This window comes from Mobula birostris, chromosome 11, assembly GCF_030028105.1.
Source record: "Mobula birostris isolate sMobBir1 chromosome 11, sMobBir1.hap1, whole genome shotgun sequence".
NCBI classification, from domain to species: domain Eukaryota; kingdom Metazoa; phylum Chordata; class Chondrichthyes; order Myliobatiformes; family Myliobatidae; genus Mobula; species Mobula birostris.
In genome coordinates, this window is record NC_092380.1 from 42,466,032 (window position 1) to 42,481,404 (window position 15,373).

The following is a 15,373-nucleotide window of genomic DNA, read 5'->3' on the forward strand; positions in this document are numbered from 1 at the left end:
TGCTGGGGGTTAACCTTGGGATAGACTGGCGTCCTATCCGCGGGGGAGTCTCGTATTCTCAGTCGCTTCACGCCATGGAAACCAGCATAAGCACTGGCCTGATGAGCCTATAAGGCTCGAGACAGACTTTAACTAACTAACTTGTGTTGACGAGTTTAGGAGATGTTGTCAAACTAGTGTAAGGGAACACTATAGTGCATTTGTACACTGTACTCCAACAGCACCTCATAACCTCAGAAACCTCCTCCAACAAATGGAAACATCCTCCTCACCCCACCCATGTGTACTTCCACCACATTTATCCTGGGCCGAGGAGATTTGGTTTACATATCTACGCGATGAAGAGCATTCTGACTGGTTACATCATAGCCTGATTTGCAGACTCCAATGCACAAGTCTCGCCAGCTCCATCAAAGAGGAACGAGCCTCTCCACAATCCAGGGCATCTTCAAAGGGCAGTGCCTCAAGAAGGTGGCATCCATTAGTAAAGACCCTCAACATCTGGAACATGCCCCCTTCACATTACCACCATCAGGGAGGAGGTACAGGAACCTAAAAATCCACACTCAATGCTTTACAAAAAGCTTCTTCCCCTGCACCATCAGATATCTGAATGGCCCATGAACCCTGGCACTACCTCGTTATTGGTCTTCTACACTATCTATTTATGTTGTAGCTTACAGTAATTTTTGCACTGTACTGCTGCCGTAAAAGAACAAATTTCGCGACATATATCAGCAATAATAAACCTGATTTTGATTCATCCTGATCTAGGAATGAGAGACTGCTTCTTGACCCTTGCCAGTCGAAGTCCTACAACTTCCTGCCCCGCAGGATTCTGGGAGCACTCTACCCAAAGATTTGTAGCTGCTCAGGCAGGTGGCTCGTCACTACCTTCTCAAAGGCCAGTCAACAAAGATGGCTTTTTTGCTAGTGATGCCCAAACATGAATTCTCATCGGCAGATTGGGATGGAGAGTGACCCAGGTGAAAGGGTTAAACAGCGCGCATCCAGCACAGATGGATTGAGAGTCATCTACTTGCCACTTGTAATGCACTGGTTAACTACATGACAGTAAAGAGGACTGAGAGTGACTCACTGGTCGCCAATGGTGAATGAGTTAAATACTCTAACCAGCAGAGAAGGATGGAGAGTGACGCACTGGTCACCAATGGTGAATGAGTTAAATACTCTAACCAGCAGAGAAGGATGGAGAGTGACTCACTGGTCACCAATGGTGAGAGGGTTAAATACTCTAACCAGCAGAGAAGGATGGAGAGTGACTCACTGGTCACCAATGGTGAGAGGGTTAAATACTCTAACCAGCAGAGAGGGATGGAGAGTGACGCACTGGTCACCAATGGTGAGAGGGTTAAATACTCTAACCAGCAGAGAAGGATGGAGAGTGACTCACTGAGCACCAATGGTGAAAGAGTTAAAAACTACGGGATCACCTGAGAATAACTCATCGGTCAGGCAAGTCGAACGGGTGAAACTGTCTGGAACCAGCTGAGCGGGACAGAGAGTAACTCACTGGTCACCCAAGGTGAAAGGGTTAAACACTGCAGGACCAGCAGAGGGGGACTGAGAGTGCCTGACGGATTACCTGGACTGAGGGAGCTGGGGCTGGGCGGGACTGGACTGGACTGTGCTGTGCTTGAACGAGGCTGAGAGGCCGTGGAGCCGGTGAGTCCGAGCCGAGACCGAGCGTATATCGGTGATTTTCGCTTTGGGACGGAGTATGTAGGAAGAAAATGGAGATTTGCACAATGTTTTTGACTCTTTGTGGTCGCTCCGTAGCGTTACACTGAAAGTGCCTTTGAAGTGTAGTGACTGTTACAACATCGACGTTGTTGTGAGGGCTGCGCAGGAAGGCAGTGATTTTAAGCGCAGCTGGAAGGAAGGGTCACATTGAGGTGATTTAGGAATGGCGGGTCCTAGCTGTGAAGTTTAGGAACTATTAGAGGATTGTGGGGAAGGAGTGGGGATGGGTTTAATCTCCTGATTCGGGACAGTGTCTGTGGGAGGTGGGGGTGTGGGGCGAATTTTGGGGGGATTAGTTTTGCCTTACACGGAGGTTGCCCTCCTCATTTACCTAGTATTATAACTTGACAACTTTTTTTCCACCCAGCAACGCGATGTACTGCTTTGTGGTCACGTGCATTTGGCTTTCCGCATTCCTTCAGTATAATTAGTGACAAAAAGTGCCGCTTTAGGCAGATCCCGCGATGCAACGAAACGGTCTGTGTGGATGTCATGCAAAGCAAACTTTTTCAGGGAACATTAGTATCTGTGTCAAATCTAAACCGAGTTACCAGTTCTCACATAATTGCTGGTCTAGTTGTTGCTGTTTCCAAATTGTTAACAGAATTTAAATTCTAGTGCATCATGCTAAATCTCCATTTTGATCACAAACATACGTTATGATAGGATCTTGCTTGTCTGTTATCAATTGTATATCAGTTCATATAAGCTACAGCAAAACAGTGCACATTTCCAACCTCCTGTTTTATTATCTCCCAATAACCACAGTCCATCAACTTCCATTGCCCCAAACCCTTGTCTGTTCTATGATGTCAACCAGCACACACAGCTTGTACAGTGCATATGCTGGGCAGAGCTGATGGCACCAGGACCTTTCTCTCTGACCAATTCCATGGCACAGGACCCTGTTTAATGACTAATGGCCATATTCACCTGCGTGAATCAAAACTCAAGGGAAAGGTGGGGTAGAGTGGGGGAATGTGCATGAAAAGAGAAGGAGAAAGAGGGGAAGGCATGTAAGGGAGAAGGCAGTATACAAGGGGGAGGGGAAATGGAATGCATGTGTATGAGGAATGGTGGGGTAGCAGGGGTGCATGGGTACAAGGCAAAGAAGGGAAGGAATAAGTGAATATTTAAGGAGGGAAGCTGGGTGCATGTTGGGAAGAGAGAGCAATAGAGAAATTCAGCATGGCCAGGGAAGAGGGGGAAGGGAATACCACCGTGATAGGTGAGTGTATGAGGGAGCAGGAGGGAATTTACATGCAGAGGAGAAGGGATGGATTGTGCACATGCCAAAACAAGGAGAGAGTAGTGGGTGCAAAGGTAGCACCTATATTCACGAAATGAGAAAGGAACTAAGAGCACAGGCCTCCATGTGGGGCTGGTTCTCTCCCTGCCTCGTGTCTAACATAATGGGAGGCAGGGTGAGAGGCCGAGAATGTGTTTTGGGGTAGAAAGGACATGGGGACATTGTGTGTGAGGACATAGGGAGGTGTGCTTGTCCACGTGAGTTAGAGGAATTGCTGATGCGTGTGAGGGGAAAAAAGAAAATCAATGAGCTGCTGGAGGATCTCAAAGTCAGGTAGCATCTGTGGTGGGAAATGGACATTCGATGTTTTGGGTTGAGACCTTGTATTTGGACTGATCAACAGAGGGAGATGGCAAGTATAAAGAGATGAAGGGAAGGGGTAGGACATGGACTGCAAGCAATAGGTGGATCCAGGTGAGCAGAGGTTGATAGGTAGATGGAATTGGAAGGGAGCAACGCAAGAAGGAAATAAAACATGATAGTAAAGGGTTGCAGATAATGGAATTTGGTAAGAAAGGAAGATGGGTCATGATTATGGAGTACCCAGGCAGAATAGGAGATGCTGATCTTCTAGTTTGTGTTTGGCCTCACCCTAGCAGTGGAGGAGTCCAAGGACTGACAGATCAGTGTTGGAATGGGAAGGGGGATTAAAATAGCAACTGGTAGCTCCAGATGACCATGATGAGCAGAGCACAGGTGCTTGGCAAAGAGGCCGCCTTGTCTATGCCTGGTCTCACCAATGTAAATGAGGTCGTGTTAGAAGCACCCGAGGCAATAGATTAGGTTGAAGAGGTGCAAGTGAATATCTGCCTGAACTGGATGGTTATGAGGGAGGAGGTATAGGGACAGGTGCTGCACCTCCTAAGGTTGCCAGGGCGATGGGATGGGTGGGGAGGGATGAGTGAACCAAGGTGAGACACAGTGTGATCCCTGCAGAAACAGGGTGGGACTTGTGATTGTACTCCATTGCAGTGGATGGAAATGTCAAAGAATAATGTGTTGGATACAGAGACAGGTAGGGTAGAAGGTGAGTGCCAAGGGAACTATATCTTTCCTTTTGGGAGGAGGTGGGGTGAGAGCAGAAGTGAGAAATGGAGATGTAGATGAAGGCTTCATGAACCACAGTAGAAAGAAGGCATCTGTCCTGAAAGAAGAGAGCAACTCAGATGTCAGAACAGAAAGCTTCATCTAGAGAACTGGTACAACAGAGACAGAAACTGAGAGGAGGGGCTGACAGTGGGACAAGGTGTCACTGTGGGAGTCTGTGGGATTATGGTAAATCTGAGATGGAGATGGATGAAGAAAAGGGGGAGAGGTGTCAGAAATGGTCCAAGTGAATTGGATGGCAGGATGCAACTTACTGATATAGGTGGTGAAGTTGTCAAGTTCCACATATGAATTTGCAGTTAAAAGGGGATGGATGGAGAAAAGTAAAGTGCTTGTAAACAGGAAGAGTGAGCATGTGGGAGAGGGAGAGGCGAGTTTGAGGTTGTGCTGCATGACGTGAACAAATAAGAGGAGTTATTACCGTTAGGGAAGAGTTTGTCTTTTTGCCAGGGGAAGGGAATGAAGTGGGCAGATGAGGAAGGAAGAAGAGATGGGCACGCAAGAAGCAAGAGAGGGAAAGGAGGGAGTAAGGGGTGTGCTTTGATAAATCTGATTGCCGCACTCGACTGTTTCTCTCTGCCGTTTATTGGGGGTGGAGTTTCCCAGTGCGCTAGGCCAGGCTGAGAACAAGCAGCCTTTTATGCTCTGACTTGGTGGAGTGGTTGCTGTCTGTGTGCATGTGGTGCCTGTGTACAGAGGGTCTATTCACCACTCGTCGCTGTTGCTGTGTGGGCACAAGCAGCAGCTGAGCACAAAGCTGAAGGCAGTCTTGCTGTTTAGTTGTGGGGAGGGGGGAGAAAAAGAATAATGAACTATGCTTGGCATTGGAGATCTGAGGAGTATCCCTCAATAGCTGGACAAGGAGAGCAGTCCCAGCGCAGTTTAAACTCAATAGGTAGAGACTGGTTTTCGGTACTCTCGTGGGGTATGAAGCTGGGGAAGAATCGTGCAGGCTGTTGTCAAATAACTTTGCTGTCTCGGGCTAACTTTTCATCATGGTCTTGTTATATCTGGTGTTTTTGACCTTTGCTGATCCCATGCCCTGATCTGGCAGTAGAGCCTCTCCCCATCCTTCAGCAGATCTATTGAGGACTCAGCTGCCAGATTAGAGAACAGTATCATTGCCCTCTCTTCCCCCACTGCCATCGTGTTCTCTTGACCTCCAATAGTTAATCTGTTTCACTCGCACTAAACTAGACTGCAGGTAAAGATTAATCGGTGGCCCGGTCATTTGACTATCAAAGTGGCAACAGGCATTTTATTGATATGCATATGAGCGGCTGTAAGGAGAAAATGCCATAAATGAGAGCAACAGTGAGTTTATCTGCATGACAGTTATACCTCCAGATGAATAAACTGGTTATAAAAATGACAGGATATGATTATAAAAATGTCACAGGATACAGTTATTATCATGTGAGCATACATAAATGGACAGTTACAATGAAAAACTTCCAGCAAATAGCATCAACTATCTAACATACACAAGAATAACGTACATTTTACAAAAAAAAACATAGAAACATAGAACATAGAAAACCTACAGCACAATACAGGCCCTTCGGCTCACAAAGCTGTGCCGAACATGTCCTAACCTTAGAACTACCTAGGCTTTACCCATAGCCCTCTATTTTTCTAAGCTCCATGTAGCCATCCAGGAGTCTCTTAAAAGACCCTATTGCTTCCGCCTCCACCACCGCTACTGGCAGCCCATTCCACGCACTCACCACTCTGCGTACAAAAAAAAAATAACTTACCCCTGACATCTTCTCTGTACCTACTTCCAAGCACCTTAAAACTATGCCCTCTCGTGCTGGCCATTTCAGCCTTGGGGGAAAAGCCTCTGACTATCCACATGATCAATGCCTCTCATTATCTTGTACACCCCTATCAGGTCACCTCTCATCCTCTGTCGCTCCAAGGAGAAAAGGCCGAGTTCACTCAACCTATTCTCATAAGGCATGCTCCCCAATCCAGGCAACATCCTTGTAAATCTCCTCTGCACCCTTTCTATGGTTTCTACATCCTTCCTGTAGTGAGGCGACCAGAATTGAGCACAGTACTCCAAGTGGGGTCTGACCAGGGTCCTACATAGCTGCAACATTACCTCTTGGCTCTTAAACTCAATCCCACGATTGATGAAGGCCAATGCACCGTATGCCTTCGTAACCACAGAGTCAACCTGCGTAGCAGCTTTGAGTGTCCTATGGAGTCGGACCCCAAGATCCCTCTGATCCTCCACACTGCCAAGAGTCTTACTATTAATACTATATTCTGCCATCATATTTGACCTACCAAAATGAACCACCTCATACATACCTGGGTTGAACTCCATCTGCCACTTCTCTGCCCAGTTTTTCATCCTATCAATGTCCCATTGTAACCTCTGACAGCCCTCCACACTATCCGCAACACCCCCAACCTTTGTGTCATCAGTAAATTTACTAACCCATCCCTCCACTTCCTCATCTAGATCATTTATAAAAATCACAGAGTAGGGGTCCCAGAATAGATCCGTGAGGCACACCACTGGCCACCGGCCTCCATGCAGAATATGACCCGTCTACAACCACTCTTTGCCTTCTGTGGTCAAGCCAGTTCTGGATCCACAAAGCAATGTCCCCTTGGATCCCATGCCTCCTTACTTTCTCAATAAGCCTTGCATGGGTACCTTATCAAATGCCTTGCTAATATCTATATACACTACATCTACTGCTCTACCTTCATCAATGTGCTTAGTGACGTCCTCAAAAAATTCAATCAGGCTTGTAAGGTACAACCTGCCTTTGACAAAGCCATGCTGACTATTCCTAATCATATTATGCCTCTCCAAATGTTCATAAATCCTGCCTCTCAGGATCTTCTCCATCAACTTACCAACCACTGAGATAAGACTCACTGGCCTATAATTTCCTGGGCTATCTCTACTCCCTTTCTTGAATAAGGGAACAACATCTGCAACCCTCCAATCCTCCAGAACCTCTCCCGTCCCCATTGATGATGCAAAGATCATCGCCAGAGGCTCAGCAATCTCCTCCCTTGCCTCCCACAGTAGCCTAGGGTACATCCCGTCTAGTCCCGGTGACTTAGCCAACTTGATGCTTTCCAAAAGCTCCAGCACATCCTCTTTCTTAATATCTACATGCTCAAGCTTTTCAATCCACTGCAAGTCATCCCTACAATCACCAAGATCCTTTTCTGTAGTGAATACTGAAGCAAAGTATTCATTAAGTATCTCTGCTATCTCCTCCGGTTCCATACACACTACACACTTTTCCATTGTCACACTTGAAAGGATACAGCTTCAACAGTCTATTGAAGTGCAATGTGCTCCTAGTGTCACCTCGTGTGGATGTTACCGATAGTGGGGAGGGTTGTGCCTGGGACGCATTGGATTTTTTTCAGTTATATGTTGTATAAGGAAATGGTGGGGTATGAGGAATAATGCAGAACATGGAGTCCAGAACAAGGTGGAAGATCCACCGAGATCTGGGCTCTTTATTTTTGGTGTTTACCCAATCTCTTCCTGACAGCTGATACCTCACTGACCATCTTCTCAAACTGACCTCTACACTCCTCCTCAAGGCCCCAGTGGACACCCGCTTGGCCCCACTGGCCCCTCTGGGAGCCCCCAGCCTGTATGTGACAGAGTGAGTGAGTTAGCGTAACCACCGGAGATGCAGGTGGTACTAGGGAGATTGTTGGCTAGGTTCCTGAAATCGTCTGGAAGTTGATACAGATGCAGGTGTTGAGATGACAGTTTCTCTGATTTGTGTGCAACTAGACTTATTCATCTTAAGGTCTCTGTCCCCACCTTGTGCACATGTATAGACGCCCTCTCAAAGTGTCAGTGTATCTCTCACAGATACAATGATTAACTCGGGTAAACACTGTGTGGCTGAGTTATGTATGCATTGTGTAACCTTGATATACTGTAGTCTGACCCATCTGTGTTGACATCAAAATAGCAACCACTGTTGCTCAAGCCCGAAAAGTAGTGAGTTTTAATGGAGAGCCAAATCCATGCATGAATGCATTTGACTAAATACAAATAGAGGCTTGGAGGTGTGTCAGAAGGAAGATGCCTCAGTGGTTGCATCATGAATGGGAAAATCCTGCCTGATTTTGTAGATTGGTGAATATGTGGCAAGCTTGTGGAGGCTAGGTGGTGAAGAGACCTGAGGTGTCATGGGGTGAAAAATGAGTAACAGGTAAATGTGTAACGTAGAATGCCTTTGAAACACCTTTGTAGAGCAGCTTGTGGTTGAGCCCACCAGGGCAATGCAACCCTGGAATGGCTGTTATATAATAAACCAGATTTGATTAGAGAGCAACACACACAAAATTGTGGAGGAACTCAGCAGGCCAGGTAGCATCTATGGAAAAGAGCAAACAGTTGATGTTTCAGGCTGAGACCCTTCATCAGGCCTGAAACGTCGACTGTACTCTTTTCCATAGATGCTGCCTGCCCTGCTGAGGTCCTCCTGCCTTTTGTGTGTTTTCTGTGGATTTCCAGCACCTGCAGATTTTCTCTTGTTTTTGATTAAGGAGCTTAAGGTAAAGAAACCCTCAGGAGTCAGCAATCATAAATACTTGGTAGGATACTTGGTAGTGTGAAGGAGCAGAAGGATCTGGGGGTACATGTCCACAGATCCCTGAAAGTTGCTCTCACAGGTAGATAGGGTAGTTAAGAAAGCTTGTGGGCTGTTAGCTTTCATAAGTCAAGGGGTAGAGTTTACAGAGGCATGAGAGAAGAGCAGGCCAAAGTTGATTAGAAGGGGACACTAACAGGGATGATGGCAGAACAGCAAAGTCTAGAATTTCTTGGAGCAATTCGGAAGGCACAAGATGAAGTAGTATTGCAAAAGGAGGGTGAGGCAACTGTGGACGAAAAGGAAAGTCAAAGACAGCATAAAAGCAAAAGAAGGGTGTATAATATAGCAAAAATTAGTGGGAAGTTAAAGGATTAAGAAGTTTTTAAAAACCAACAGAAGGCAACTAAAAATCACAAGGAGACAAAAGATGAAATATGAAGGTAAGCTAATCAATAATATCAATTTTTTTCAGAGATGTAAAGAGTAGATTCAGAGGTGGGAGAGCTAGTTATGGGGGACAAAGAAATGGCGGACAAACCGAAGAAGTATTTTGTGTCTGTTTTCACTGGAAGACGCCAACAGTATGCTAGAAGTTGAAGAGAGTCATGAGGCAGAAGTGAGTGTAGCTGCTCTAACTAAGGAGAAGTTACTTGGGAAGCTGAAAGGGTTGAAGGTAGGTAAGACATCTGGACTAGATGGACTACATTCCAGGATTCTGAAAGAGGTAGTTGAAGAGATTGTGGAGAAATTAGTAATGATCTTTCAAGAATGATTAGATTCTGGAATGGTTCCAGAGGACTGGAAAATTGCAAATGTCACTCCATCCTTAAGAAGGGAGGAAGGCAGAAGTAATGAAATTGTAGACCTGTTAGCTTGACTTTAGAGGTTGGAAGATGTTGGAGTACATTATTAAGGATGAGGTGTCGGGGTACTTGGAGGCACATGATAAAATAGGCCAATGTCAGCATGGTTCCCTTTGGTGGAAATCTTGCCGGACAAATTGGTTTCAATTCTTTGGGGGAAAAAAAATAACAGGCAGGATAGACAAAGGAGAGTCAATAAATGTTCACATGGATTTTCAGAAGGCCTTTGATAAGGTACCATACATGAGGCAGCTAACAAGGTAAAGAACCTGTAGTATTACAGGAAAGGTACTAACATGGATAGAAGATTGGCTGACTGGCCGGAGGCAAAGAGTGGGAATATCGGAGGCCTTCTCTGGTTGGCTGCTATTGACAAGTGGTGTTCTACAGGGGTCAGTATTGGGATCACTACTTTTTGTGTTATATGTCAGCAACTTAGGTGATGGCTTTGTGGCCAGGTTTGAAGGCGAAGTAAAGTTAGATGAAGACGCAGGTAGTGCAAGACTCCCAGAAGGTTAATTTACAGGTTGAGTCTGTGATAAAGAAGGCAAATGCAATGTTGGGATTTATTTCAAGGGGAATAGAATACAAGAACAAGGTGATAATGCTGAGCCTTTATAAGACACTAGTCAGGCCACACTTGAATTATTGTCAACAGTTTTCCCCATATCTCAGAAAGGATGTGTTGTCATTGGAGAGAGACCAGAGGGGGTTCATGATGATTCCAGGAATGAAGGGGTTAACGTATGAGGGGTGTTTAGCACCTTTGGGCCTGTACTCACTGGAGTTTAGAAGAATGCAGGGGGATGTCATTGAAATCTACCGTATGTTGAAAGGACTAGAGAGGGTGGATGTGGAGAGGATGTTTCCTCTGGTGGATGTATCCAGAACTTGAGGGCACAGCCTCAAAATTGAGGGGTGACATTTTAAAACATAAGTAAGGGGGATTTTTTTTTTTAGCCAGAGAATGGTGAATCTGTGGAACACTCTGCCACAGACTGCGTTGGAGGCCATATTTAAGCAGAAGTTGATTGTTTCCTGATCAATTAGGGCATCAAAGCAGATAAATGGGGTTGAGGACTTTACATCTCCTCCCTTGAAGGGTCAGACACCCTGAGTCGATAGGCTGGTCCTGGACTTATTTCATAATTTACTGGCATAATTTACATATTACTATTTAACTATTATGGTTCCATTACTATTCATTATTTATGGTGCAACTGTAACGAAAACCAATTTCCCCCAGGATCAGTAAAGTATGACTGTGAGTGGGATCTGGGATCAGCCATGATGGAATGGCGAAGCAGACTCGATGCTGAGCATTCGTCAGACTGCAGAGAGCATTGTGAGTTGTTTTGGGCCCCTTATCTAAAAAAAAAGTGTGCTGGCATTGGACTGTATTCGCTGGAGTTTATAAAAATTTGGGTGGGGGGGAGGAGGGTGGAATCTCATTGAAACCTATCAAATATTGAAAGGCCTCAGCAGAGTGCACATGGTGAGTCCAGGACCAGAGGGCACAGGCTTGGAATAGAGAGACATCCGTTTAGAACAGATGAGGAGGAATTTCTTTAGCCAGAGGGTGGTGAATCTGTGGAATTCATTGCTACAGATGGCTGTAGAGGCCAGGTCACTGAGTACATTTAAAGCAGAGATTGACAGGTTCTTGATTAGTCAGGGTGTCAAAGGTTACAGGGAGAATGCTGGAGAATGGGGTTGAGAGAGCTAATAAGTCATCCTTGATGGAATGGTGCAGCAAACTTGATAGGCTAAGTGATCTAATTATCTTCCAGGTCTTGTGGTCTTATTCCTTTGAATCTATTTGACTTCCTAAAGTGTAGTATTCAGAATTCAATGCAACATTTCCCTGAAGTCTAATCACTGTTTTATAAAAGTTTATCATAACTCCTTTGCATTGGTATGATAATAAGTCTTGCCAAAAATATTTGCAAAATACAAAATAAGCGTGGCCTTTTGCTCCAATGCCACCACTTTTCACATAAGCTACAGGCAGTAAATATTTTAAATTCTGGCCAGCACCACAGCTGATGTGTTTACTTTTTTTAAAAAAAATGCTTTTGTCTAAGATGTCCCTTATAAGTAATGTTTATGTCAGAAGGTGGGCTGATGGACAGCAAAACGTGACAGCTTGTTGACAGGAAGCTTGTTCTATATCCTAAAACGTGCATCAGGTATCCTTGGTTTGAATCTGTCTAGCTTGGTCACCGGGTCTGCCTGGCTTGTTCATGGAGTTGGACTCATTGATAAAATTATGGTATAGAATTGGTCAAGGACCCTATATTGCCGCCTTTGGCCAAGGACTCTATATTGCCTCCCTTCTGAGAAATCAGCTCAGTCCTTTTCCAATGCTCTTTTGCTGGGCCTTGTAAATTATTTTGTTTGAAACAACTATCTAATCAAAGTTGAAAGAATTTTATCAGTGTACATTTACAGTGCCTTGAAAAAGTATTCAGTAACCAACCCTTTGTTCACATAAATATTACAATGTGGGATTTTGATCAATTTAACTGAGAATTTTTAGTTGTGAGGCACATGTTCCTTTATTCACATTGGAGCCCAAAAGATGGAGAAAATTGTAAAGCGTGAGAAACGAAAAATACAAAACCTGAAAAGTCAGCAACAAGAAAAGTGCATGTCCTGGGTAGTGAGAATCTTTGATGGATGCTCCTTTCCCACAGCAGTACAGTATACTCTTTTATCTCCATTGAATTCAAAATTACTATCGCTGCATGAATTTTACTTCTCTCCCTCGATAGCTGTTGCCCATCATCTTAAATCGAAGCCCCTTTGTTCTTGAACCATCTGCAAATGAGGGCAGTTTCCTTCCGCTTACTATATCTAAACTAGTCCTGACTATATACACACCTTTCAAAACTCCTCTCGATCTTCTTTGCTTCAGAAAGAACAACCTGGTCTTTTGTTTAACCCTGTACTGGAAATTCCTCTTCAGTATAACCATTCTGGGCTATCTTTTCTGCTCCCTGTCTGGATCTGCACTAATTGTCACCCAAGCAGTGCTTTGTTCAGGTACAACATAACATCCTTGAAATATAAATACTGGATTTCAATCACTTTGCCAATTGCACTCCCAAAATGTCCTTTCACAGCTTTGTGCACATGCAAACCTGGCTCTTGCTCTGCTCTAGTATTCTATTTAGAACTGTTGTTTACCTTTCATTGCCTGCTTTTTGATTAAAAATACATGTCTGTATTTGCTTGCCTGGACAGTCTCCCTGCCTCTCTTTGTCCTCCTGCTGATTCTTGACTTCACCTCTGTTTTAAATTCTGCTCTTCACACCCTGTTTCTAAGCAGTCACTGAACTGGTCCAAGAGGACAACTTGTCTCATTTTACCAACTAGCCTTAGTGATGGACACTTTTCTTGTGGAAGAAACTTACTGCATACCTTCAAACTTTTAATATCAACTCATTGAAAAATTCAATCATGTTCGGCTCTTACAATTAACAAATCTGCGTGGACTCTCCTTTATAGACTGAAACTTCTCTAAATGCACATTAATTTTTTCCCCTCCCCCCTCCATCATTGTTTCTGCAAGCTTCCCCAACAGTGGGATTAAATTGCCTGCTGTAAAGTTGTCTTGCAACACACTCAAAATGCCGGAGGAATTCGGCAAGTCAGGCAGCATCTATGGAAGAGAGAGAACGGTTGATGTTTCAGGCTGAGACTGGGAGAAAAGGTGAGAAGGTAGACCAAGGAGGTGTGGGGGTGGGAGGGGGAACAAGTACAAGGTGGGAGGTGATGGGTGAAACCACAAGAGGGGGAGGGGCAAAGTAAAGAGCTGGGCATTTGATAAGTGAAAAAGATAAAGGGCTGGAGAAGGAGGAATTTGATAGGAGAGCGTAGATGACTATGGAAGGAATGAGAGGGAGGTGATTGCCAGGTAAGAGGATGAGTGAGATGGGAAATGGTGAGGGGGGTGCAGCTCAATTTCTGGAAGTTCAAGAAATCGAAGTTCACGCAATTCAGTTGGAGGCTACCCAGATGGAATATGAGGTGTTGCTCCCTCAACCTGAGTGTGGCCTCATCGCGACAGTAGAAGACTGATATGTTGGAATGGGAAGTAGAATTGAAGTGCATGGCCATTGGGAGATCCCACCTTTTTCTGGTAAGTGCTCGGCGAAGCAGTCTCCCAATCTACGTCAGGTCTCACTGATATACAGGAGGCCACACCAGGAGCACTGGACACAGTAAATGACCCCAATGGACTCGCAAGTGAAGTGTCGCCTCACCTGGAAGGACTGTTTGGGCCCTGAATGGTAGTGAGGAAGGAGGTGTAGGGGCAGCTATGGCACTTGTTCCACTTTCAAGGATAAGTGCCAGGATGGAGATCAGTGTGGAGGGACGAGTGGACAAGGGAGTCACATAGCTCCTGTTTTTCAACACTGGAGTAACATACCATCTTCCAGTGATCTGGCACCTCCCCTTCCCCCTCCCCCTCCCCCATGTCAAGGACAATTGGGAGAGAGAAGCATAAGTCAGATGTATCAATATTGCAATGGAATAAAGGGAGTTACAGAAGCATGAGAGAGGAACTTATCCAGGTGGATTGGAGGGGGGAATTGGCGGGGATGACGGCAGAGCAGAGATGGCTGAAGTTTCTGGGAATAGTTCACAAGGTGCAGGATAGATAATGTCTCACAGAGGAAGAAGTTCTCAAATGGCAGGGGTAGGTAACATTTAAGGACTGCATAAAAACCGGTAGCAAAGTGAGTGGGAAGTTAGATGACTGGGAAGCTTTTAAAATCCAACAAAAAGCAACTAAAAAAGCTATAAGAAGGGAAAAGATGAAATATGAAGGCACACTAGACAATAATATAAAGCAGATACCTAAAGTTTTTACAGCTATATAGAGAGTAAAAGGGAGGTGAGAGTTGATATTGGACCACTGGAAAATGATGTTGGTGAGGTAGTAATGGGGGATAATGAAATGGCAAATGAATTTAATGGGTACTTTAAATCTCTGCCTTAACTGTGGAAGACACTAGCAGTGTGGCTGATGTCTGTGAGTGTCAGGGAGCAGGAGTGAGTGCCATTGCTATTACAAAGGAAAAAAGTGCCAGGCAAACTCAAAGGGCTTAAGGTGGATAAGTGACCTGGACCAGATGGACTACATCCCAGAGTCCTGAGAGAGGTTCCCGAAGAGATAGCAAATGCATTGGTCATGATCTTTCAAGAATCATTCGATTCTGGCATGGTCCCGGAGGACTGGAAGATTGCAAATGTCACTCCATTCTTTAAGAAGGGAGGAAAGCAAAAGAAAGGAAATTATAAGACAGTTAGCCTGACCTCAGTGGTTGGGAAAGTGTTGGAGTCTATTATCAAGGATGAGGATTCGGGGTATTTGGAGACTAATGATAAAATAAGTCAAAGTCAGCATGGTTTCTGTAAAGGGAAATCTTGCCGGACAAATCAGTCATTGTTCTTTGAGGAAGTAACCAGCAGGGTGAACAAAAGAGAGGCAGTGGGTGTCATTTAGAAACATAGAAAACCGACAGCACAATACAGGCCCTTCAGCCCACAATGCTGTGCAGAACATGTACTTACTTTAGAAATTACCTAGGGTTACCCATAGCCCTCTATTTTTCTAAGCTCCATGTACCTACCCAGGAGTCTCTTAAAAAAAACCCTATCGTATCCAGCTCCACCACCATCGCTGGCAGCCCATTCCCCGCACTCACCACTCTGTGTTTTTTAAA

At 44.9% G+C, this 15,373-nt stretch overlaps 1 protein-coding gene across 1 annotated transcript in view; it reads left to right on the plus strand.

The window, feature by feature from the left end:
* The first annotated feature begins 1,582 nt into the window (after positions 1 to 1,582).
* Positions 1,583 to 15,373, plus strand: part of pacsin3 (protein kinase C and casein kinase substrate in neurons 3) — a 106,848-nt gene continuing 93,057 nt past the window's right edge. The window contains exon 1 of the mRNA XM_072272137.1: positions 1,583 to 1,686. The gene's annotated coding sequence lies outside the window, so the exon portion shown is untranslated. The remainder of the gene's footprint in view (positions 1,687 to 15,373) is intronic.